Here is an 8,044-nt window from a genome sequence, read left to right on the forward strand (position 1 = left end):
TAAACCAAGCAGGAATAGCCACTACTTATCACTGCACGATAGCAGCATGGGATCTATTTATTGTTTGGGAACTTGCCAGGTGCTTGTAACCTGGATTGGCCACGGTTGGAAACAGGATGCTGGGCTTGATGGACCCTCAGTCTGACCCAGGTTGGAAAATTCTTATGAGGCAATTGGTGGGAGAAAACGTGAAGGAAGTGAGCGGAGAGGAGAAGTTAAGAGTATGTAATGTTGTTCCCTTCCTTCCTCCCCCAATAAGAGAAAAAGTAGGCTGCATTTTTTAATTCCAGGATACCACTCTCTGCCCCCCCCCCCATCCAAGGATAGACCCTAGCCTGCTCTGTCACAAGGCAAAAGAGAGCCAGCTGATTCCAGTTCAAAGAGGAGGTATGTGACTTACTCGCTGAGTCAAAGGAGAGGAGTTACTGAAGAGGGTAATTCTTCTGGGTGAGGGATCGAGGACCCCCCAGGGATTGAGGGTGCAACTTGGGAACTCTAGAATCACTGGAGAAATCATGGTGGAGGGCTGAGAATGGAGAACCAGGACCACCAAGACAGAAGAAGGAGGATGTAAAGAAAAAGGTCCTACCCTCACTCCTCCTTATCCCGTGATCCTCCAACCCCAACCAATGCTCAACACCCAGACATCCTTCAGCACTAACAGGTGAAGAATGGCTGGGGGGGGTGGGGGGGGGGGTTGAACACTAGTGGGAGCTTGTAATAAGGATCACTTAGATAAGGAGGAGGAGGAAGGCATGAAGAATGTGCTCACATGCATTATGTCTGGAAGAAAGACCTCACGCCTGGCCCTGCTGCAATCCGTCTGCACCTCCCATCTCAATTCTAGAGCTCCACTCCCATTTTGTCTACAAATTGTCATAGTTCCTCCAGAAAAGACACTGAAAACTTTGTTTAATAAGGAATTTAATCCTGGCACATATAAATACATTTTTAAGACAGAAGTGTCTCAGAATAACAGATTGCTAATGCTGTATCACCAACTGTGCATGCCTTTACGTTGTTTCTAGTCTTGTCTCATTTTTCTTTAAATTATATACATGTCCCTCTTGAAATCCGCCTCGAACCCTTGTCGCTGTAACGAGGCAGATAATAAATTTTATTAAAGTCAAATTAAATTCAAACTCAAACCTCAATTATACCCAGAGGTTTAGCCATAGCTAAGTTCTGCTGCCTAAATAATGAATGTCAAGGGAAAACCTGCATGCAGAAACACTAATCCTTGTGAGGCTGTTTTACTGCAGTTGCCCCATTTGACAGATCCCAAACTACAGAGTATAAGAAAAAGGGTCTTCTTTTATGCAGTACCCAGATCTTGAAATATCTTGCCCAAAGTGGTCAGGACATTAAATGATATCCTAGTTTTCAGGAAAGCAGTTCTATTTCAACTTGTCTTTAATCAGGGGTGATTTGTTTGTGCGCTGTTTGACCCTTTTTTTTCCATGTTATTGGGATTTTTTTTTCCAAATGTAGTGATCATTTTAATTTGTCACAAGAAACTTAATATTTAGGAGAGTGACTCAATTGATGTACTAGGTTGGAGAGGGGCAGAGGAGCTGGGAGTGGTCTGAAGGTATACAGCATTGCTCTCTGCTTCAACAGCAAGGGGAAATGTGGAAAACAGGATTTACATTCAGACAACATTGACCAAGGCATTGATCTGTGCAGTCTGGATAACAAGCATCGGGGTAACTTGCTTGATGCAGCGGTTACTACCCTTAACCATTAAGCCTTATGCTCACCTTTGATGCAACTCAAACATTACTCTGCATCAATGACAGGGGATGGCAGGAAATTTGAATCAAACAGTTACCAACAAGGGCCCTGAACTTGATGATTGATGAAACAGATAAGTATGGGAAAATAAGAGTGGAAACTTGCTGGGCAGACTAGATGGGCCGATTGGTCTTTTTCTGCCGTCATTTCTATGTTTCTATATATTTGCTTTGACTGTCACATGAAGTTGTACTCCTGTGCATTATTTTTGTTTCAAATATCTCATATTTGTTCCAGAGTGGAAACCTTTTGTATTTAGATTTGTGTTAAATACAGCTTTAATTTTTCACCCAGGGCAACAAGACTAGATAAACAGCTGCTTATTACACCTGTCCCTGAGCAATACTGTTTTTGCTGGCATCTGCTTTGTTCCTTCTCTGGAAAGTACTTTAGCCTGCAGTCATCAATGCCTGTCATGCAGTGTCCATCTTAAGTTTCTTATTCCCCCTCCAGCAGTGACAGCATTCTCGTTTAGTAATGTTGCATATGATCTTTTCTCATTCCAGTTATTTATTTTATTTTATTTAGGGCTTTTCTATACCGAATTTCTTGATACAGATCAAAGACCGATGCACTCAATAACTACTAGAAATTTGCCTGATGTCCTTGACGGGGTGTATCAATTTAATGTCTGCCAAAGCTGGTTAAATGTTGCACTTTCCTTTAACAGTTTATCTTCTAAATTGGTGAAACTTTTTAGCGCATAATGTTCAGACATTCAGATTCTGACATGCTGTGGTTGTATCTCATAGTGAGCCATTCCTGCCTTTTAAATATTGTTTTACAGCCGATTTCAGGTAAACCTACCATTCTTGTGAGGTTCATTCAGTACATTGGGCAATCGATATGCTTTTCACGGTTAGCTTTTGTTTTCTTTTAACATGACTGGGAGTGCAAAGTTCAATTTAATTGGGAATCATGTTTCATTCAAGGTCATATCTTTTAAATAGTTGATTAGTTTAGTATTTATCAAGATTTTTGCCTAGCTTCCTTCAAAAGTAAATGCTCCAGCAAGTTACAAACTAGTGGCACCTTTAATTACAGTACATACACTTACAGCCCCCAGCCTTAATCCCTCACACCCTGCCTGCCCTTCTAAGGCACCTCCTCATCGCCTTTCCTTTGCCCGCCCTCGTTCTGCTATTTTACAAAATTGCTCATTGTATCCGATGTAATTAATCTATTGCTAGTTGTAACTACTATAAATAGTTCCTTCTGTAAATAAGTTCCTCCTATTTCTTATTTTTGACTGTTGTTCCTTACTCTCTTTCACGCTACCTATCTTTCTCTCTCTTCTCCTGTCTCCCTTACCCCCCTCCTTTTTTTCTGGCCTGCTCCCATCCCCTGCCCCCTGTTCATTGTAATTTCCTCCTTTAATTGAGTTACTTGTAAACCGGCGTGATGTGCCATACGAACGTCGGTATATTAAAAGTTGTTAAATAAATAAATAATACATATATGAAGATGAAAACCACTTCCCAAGGGAGACAGAGGTTAAAGAGCATGCTACCATTTAAGTGAACTGCAGCAGAGAGAAAAAAAAAAAAAAGAGGACAATGCAGCTATGTAACATAAGCCACCAGCCCAGGAAACCCAGAATGAGATTGAAAAGGTTATCAGACCACTTACTGTGAAGGTGCTTAAATGACCATTGAATAGATGATTAGAGACTCAGGTAGAGGATTTGCATGTCACAGCCCCCTGGAATACTGTTGGTAACTTTAAATCAAAGAATAGGAAAACCCTAAATTACATGACTGTGACTGGAAAAGTCCTACACTGGAGAATTCTGAATGAGAGAGGGGATTTGTGAGAAAAATAATTCTAGGAAGCAAACAGATTCTCACTCTGACTAACAAGGGGACTCAGACCCTTGGGTACCCAGTTCTTAGACAACAGGAAAAAAAAAAAGGCCAAGCAGGATGGAAAGGTGTACACACATTCTCTTCCTATGGTTCTGCCTGGGTCTTGGCCTTTTAGCTGAGAAAAGGTGACCCATCCAGGCTGGGTAACAGCGAATGATTGGCCAGGAGTTTAGCAGAGCTATAAACCCAAGCCAGAGAAAACCCTCCTACCAAGGGAGAAGAACCAAAGGACAGCAGCAGATCCGGAAGTGGATTGGTCTCCCAGTAGTAAGGGGACCCCAGCGGCAGATCAGGATGTGATCCTGGGTCCCCCTTGAGCAAGAGGATCCCAGCGGCAGCTCAAGCGATCCCCCCGGAGACTGTGGACCCCAGCGGCAGATCGAGTGGTCCCCCAGGAAGGTGACCCCAGCGGGAGATTGGGAGGTAACCCTGGGTTCCTCTTGAGCAAGGGGACCCCAGCGACAGATCAAGCAGTCCCCCAGGAAGAAGGGGACCTCAGCAGCAGGTCCAGAGGCAGAGCAGAGTCAGGTCCCCCAGGAGGGCATGGACCCCAGCATTGGCATGGCCCTTTCAGCAGAGCAGACGTGGCACAGAGGAGATGGCAGCACTTTAGATACAATGCCCGCCCCCCCCCCCCCCCCAGGCCAACATGCCCACCAACCCAGTTGCATTTTTTCACATAGGTGAGACTTGGGGGAAAAAAGGGAGGGAGGATAATAACACTTGCTTAAGCAGGAACTCAAGAGATCCCTTCTTTTCTATGTGGTGGTATACTGTTGGGGGGGGGGGGGGGCAACAACCCCAAACTGCCAAATATTAAATGTTCTTGCTACCTTGTAGGAATGTATGTAGTTATGTTGCTTGAGACTGTTAACCACAAGTAGATAAGTGTGCTGTTTGACATCCTATTAACGATGTACAGTCATGTAGAAATATATATACTTATAATCGACAAGGCCAAAAAGGAATATAATCGAAACATGAAGAATAAATCATACAAGAGATTGCAAGATTCTCAAAACAAAACAACTCACTGACTAAAATGTGAAAACTATAATTTTGTTTTTAATTATTCATAATCTTTGCCTTATGCAGTAAATTAATTTCAATATGTACTAGAAAATTTCACTTGATAGCTATTAATGCCAGCCTATGAATAACACCTCTGTAACCAATCTTGTTGAGTTATAACTATGAATGTCACTTTGTAAACCGTTGTGATCTATACATGGAATGACAGAATATAAAATGTCTAAATAAATAAATAGTCTAATAAACCTGTTTATATTTGTACATACTACCAGTCTTGTTCACAGTCCCATTTGTTTCCTGGGGTAAAGGGAGGGAAATCCCACCCACTAACACCTTCTTTCCCAGGTGGAGGCACCAGGCGCAAAGAACGTGAGGGCCGACGGAGACTGCCCTAGGGGGGCTCCCGCCAGGTAGGTCCCAGACCCAGGAATGCCCCCCCCCCCAAGGTAAGCGGTCAAGGGGGGGGGGGGATAGCAAAGAGATCAAACTCTACATATTAGACACAAGCCATAACCACTGCCCCACTAATATTTGGTACAAGACAGTGACCAATTCTAATCAACATAATTTATCAAATATCGTTTGCTGCATGCGAGTAAAAGAGCACAAGATAAATATTTCCAGTTATGTCCATTTTGGCAGCTCAAGAAATCCATATTATATATATATATAGGAGAAAAAGACTGACGTCAGCTAAAGTCTAGCGCAAATCCTTACCTGAATTACAGAAGCATTGTTACTGGGTGCAGAGAAAGAAGACCCGTGAAATAAAAAGTTCCCGAATATTAGTTGCTCAAAAACCAAAGAAAGGCGGGGGGGAGGGGGCTCTAGATACGTCTCCACCACATGTCCTACTAAGCTGACGGAGCGGGGGTCACAACAATAGAAAATGCCGCGTGTTGCACCATCATCAAAGTTAAATGTTACAATGAAAAAGCCCCTCCCCCCAAAAAACAAGGCAGTGTTGCAGTGACTAGAGTCCAACTTCGCACGAGCCTCGGAGCTTCCTGCAACCCTCGCCTGGGGGGGGGGGTCTCTTTCAAAGGATGAGTTTAAGGATCCTTGCAAGGTCAGAGGCGGAAGACCATCCTGCAACCACAGCTGCGGCTCACGAGCTCCGAAAGAGACAGCGGCACCGCGCGAAACCAAAAAAAAAAAAAAAAAAGGCAAGTCAAAAAACGGAGCAGGCGGGAATGTCAGGCGCACGGCGCGTGAGGTCACACCTGTGCCCGTGCGCAGGGCGCCTCGCGCCCTTCCCCCCCCCCCCGTTCTCTGACAGCGCGCGCGCTACCCTTCCTCCTAACTTAGCTGCACCTGCCGCTCTCTCCCAATACGGCCGTCAGTTTCCTTTACCGGAACACCGCCTCCTCTCTCCCAATCTGTCTCTCCGCCAGCCATGTCTGTGCGGAAGGAAATAAGCTCCACGCCGGTCACTGCCGCCTTCGACAGCTGACGCTCGCGTTCGTCAGCAAAAGCCGCTTGGCAGCCATGTTAGGGGCGCGCTGCCGCCGGCCTGAAGAAGCTGAGGACATGCTGGGAAATGAAGTTCGCGTCTCATGCGACCGACAAAGCCATCTGCATAAAACTGCGGGAAATAGGGCCTTTTTTTTTCCCAATTTTTGCTGTGATTTTATTTTTTATGTACAGAACACAAATAAGCTTGGAATATTCCGCCGAGTTTAGTGGCCAGTTCTTTAGCCTTGGCTTTCTCAAGTTTAGCGATGCGGGCCACGGGAAATAGGGCTAGGCATGTGAGGGGAAAAAAAACTACAAGGCCCGAGCTTCTCCTTCCCTTCGGCCAGACCTTGCCGCCTGTGTTTCTCCTCAGTTTCTAGCTTACTCATGATTGCAATTTCCCGCGCAGGAGGAAAGGCAGTGCTGCCGATTTAGCGGCCTTTTTTTTCTTAACCTAATGGAGTTGTTAAAGAGGTAAATGTGACACGGAGCTAATTTAGTTATTTTGAAAACAAACATAGCTCCAAGTCTAGCTGCTCTGAATGATAATGATCCAATCTCCGTGCTAGTCTCTCATGGTAAATTGGTTGTGCCCGAGGAGGCTGCGAGGCCCTCGGCGTCTCGTTGCTTAGGCAATGCCTTGTGCTTTATTAGGTGATGACAGCTCTCCTGTCCAGTCTTGTGCAGGGGATCACGGCGGGGCTGGATACGGAAGGATCCAAGACAGCCAATCACTATGAGGAGTAGGAGTTTACCGGTGGCTGGCAGCCGGGATTAGATGGATATCAAACTGACTTTATTGCTGAGAGGCTATGACAGACAGAGCCCATGCGGGCAATCTGGTAGTCTGCCGGAGCAGGGCACAGTGAGGGCTGCTGTCTGCCAGCCTAGGCGCTGGGTAACTGTGAGCAGAGCGATAGCCAATTTAGCACCTATGGCTAAGTGAAAAAGTGCTCCCTCACCATGTACACCACAAGTTGAGAACTGTTACAATTTTTTTTTTAATTTAACACTATTATAATTGTGTTTGTAAACCTCTTGTTTGTGTTTTCGTTGAACGGTAAATCAAATATAATAAATAATAATACAAGCAGGGGCGGTTCTGTTGTTAAGCAGGGTGAGGCGGCCGCCTCAAGCAGGCAGGAAGAAGAGCACCCCGCAGGAAGAAAAAGCTCCATGGTAGCACCGATGTCATCGTGCCAGTGGGGTTTCTGCACACCACTGGCAGGAAGAAAAAGACGACCCAGTGAGGGGGGAAGGAAAGGGGGTGTAAGTGAAGGAAAGGGAAGGGGGAATGTGAGTGAAAGAAGAAGGAAGGAAAGGGCCTGAATAAGAAAGAAGGGAAGGATGTGAGTGAGGGGAGAGGTGGAAAAGGAGGCTGAGTGAGAAGAGAGGGAGGGGTTAGTGAGAAAAGAGGGGAAGGAAAGGGAAGGGGAGTGAATGAGGGAATAGGAGAAAAGGTGAGTGAGGGAAGGGAGGATGAGTGAGGAGGGAAGGAAAGGAAGGTGTGAGCGGGAAGAAAGGGAAGGGGATATATGGGAGAAAGGAATGAGAGGAAAAGTGAAAGGATAGGAAGTAGAGAGGGAGCAAGAATGTATGGGGGCTGTGAGTGGGAGAGAATGCAGGGCCATCTAAGGTCCCACAGTTTTGGGGATGTCACAGTGGTGGCAGGGCTACAATGATTGCACATCGTTGTTCTTCCCGCCTGCATGGGCCTGGAAGAGGAAATTATATGGTGTGGGCTTGCTCAGGTGGGAAGAAGGAAGCACAACTGCCGTAGCGACAAGGAGTAGAAGCAATGCTGGCCTGCATGTCCAGAAGAAGAGCAAAAGCAGCATCATTCTGCACCCTGGGAGGAGAGAAAAGGAAACCCATCAACTGCCTGGGCTGAAGGTGGA

At 45.6% G+C, this 8,044-nt stretch overlaps 1 protein-coding gene across 8 annotated transcripts in view; it reads right to left on the bottom strand.

Annotated features, from left to right (window-relative positions):
- The window catches only part of KLHL8 (kelch like family member 8), a 202,917-nt gene extending 196,415 nt beyond the window's left edge, over positions 1-6,502 (bottom strand). For 2 of the 8 annotated variants that reach the window (XM_029599660.1, XM_029599629.1), the window contains exon 1: positions 6,045-6,502. The gene's annotated coding sequence lies outside the window, so the exon portion shown is untranslated. Of the gene's footprint in view, positions 1-5,408; positions 5,984-6,005 lie in introns of those variants that run through there. The other 6 variants (XM_029599652.1, XM_029599621.1, XM_029599644.1 and 3 more) reach the window with 5 other exon arrangements.
- Between the last annotated feature and the right edge of the window lie 1,542 nt (positions 6,503-8,044).

The sequence above is a fragment of the Rhinatrema bivittatum genome, chromosome 1, assembly GCF_901001135.1.
Source record: "Rhinatrema bivittatum chromosome 1, aRhiBiv1.1, whole genome shotgun sequence".
Taxonomy (NCBI): domain Eukaryota; kingdom Metazoa; phylum Chordata; class Amphibia; order Gymnophiona; family Rhinatrematidae; genus Rhinatrema; species Rhinatrema bivittatum.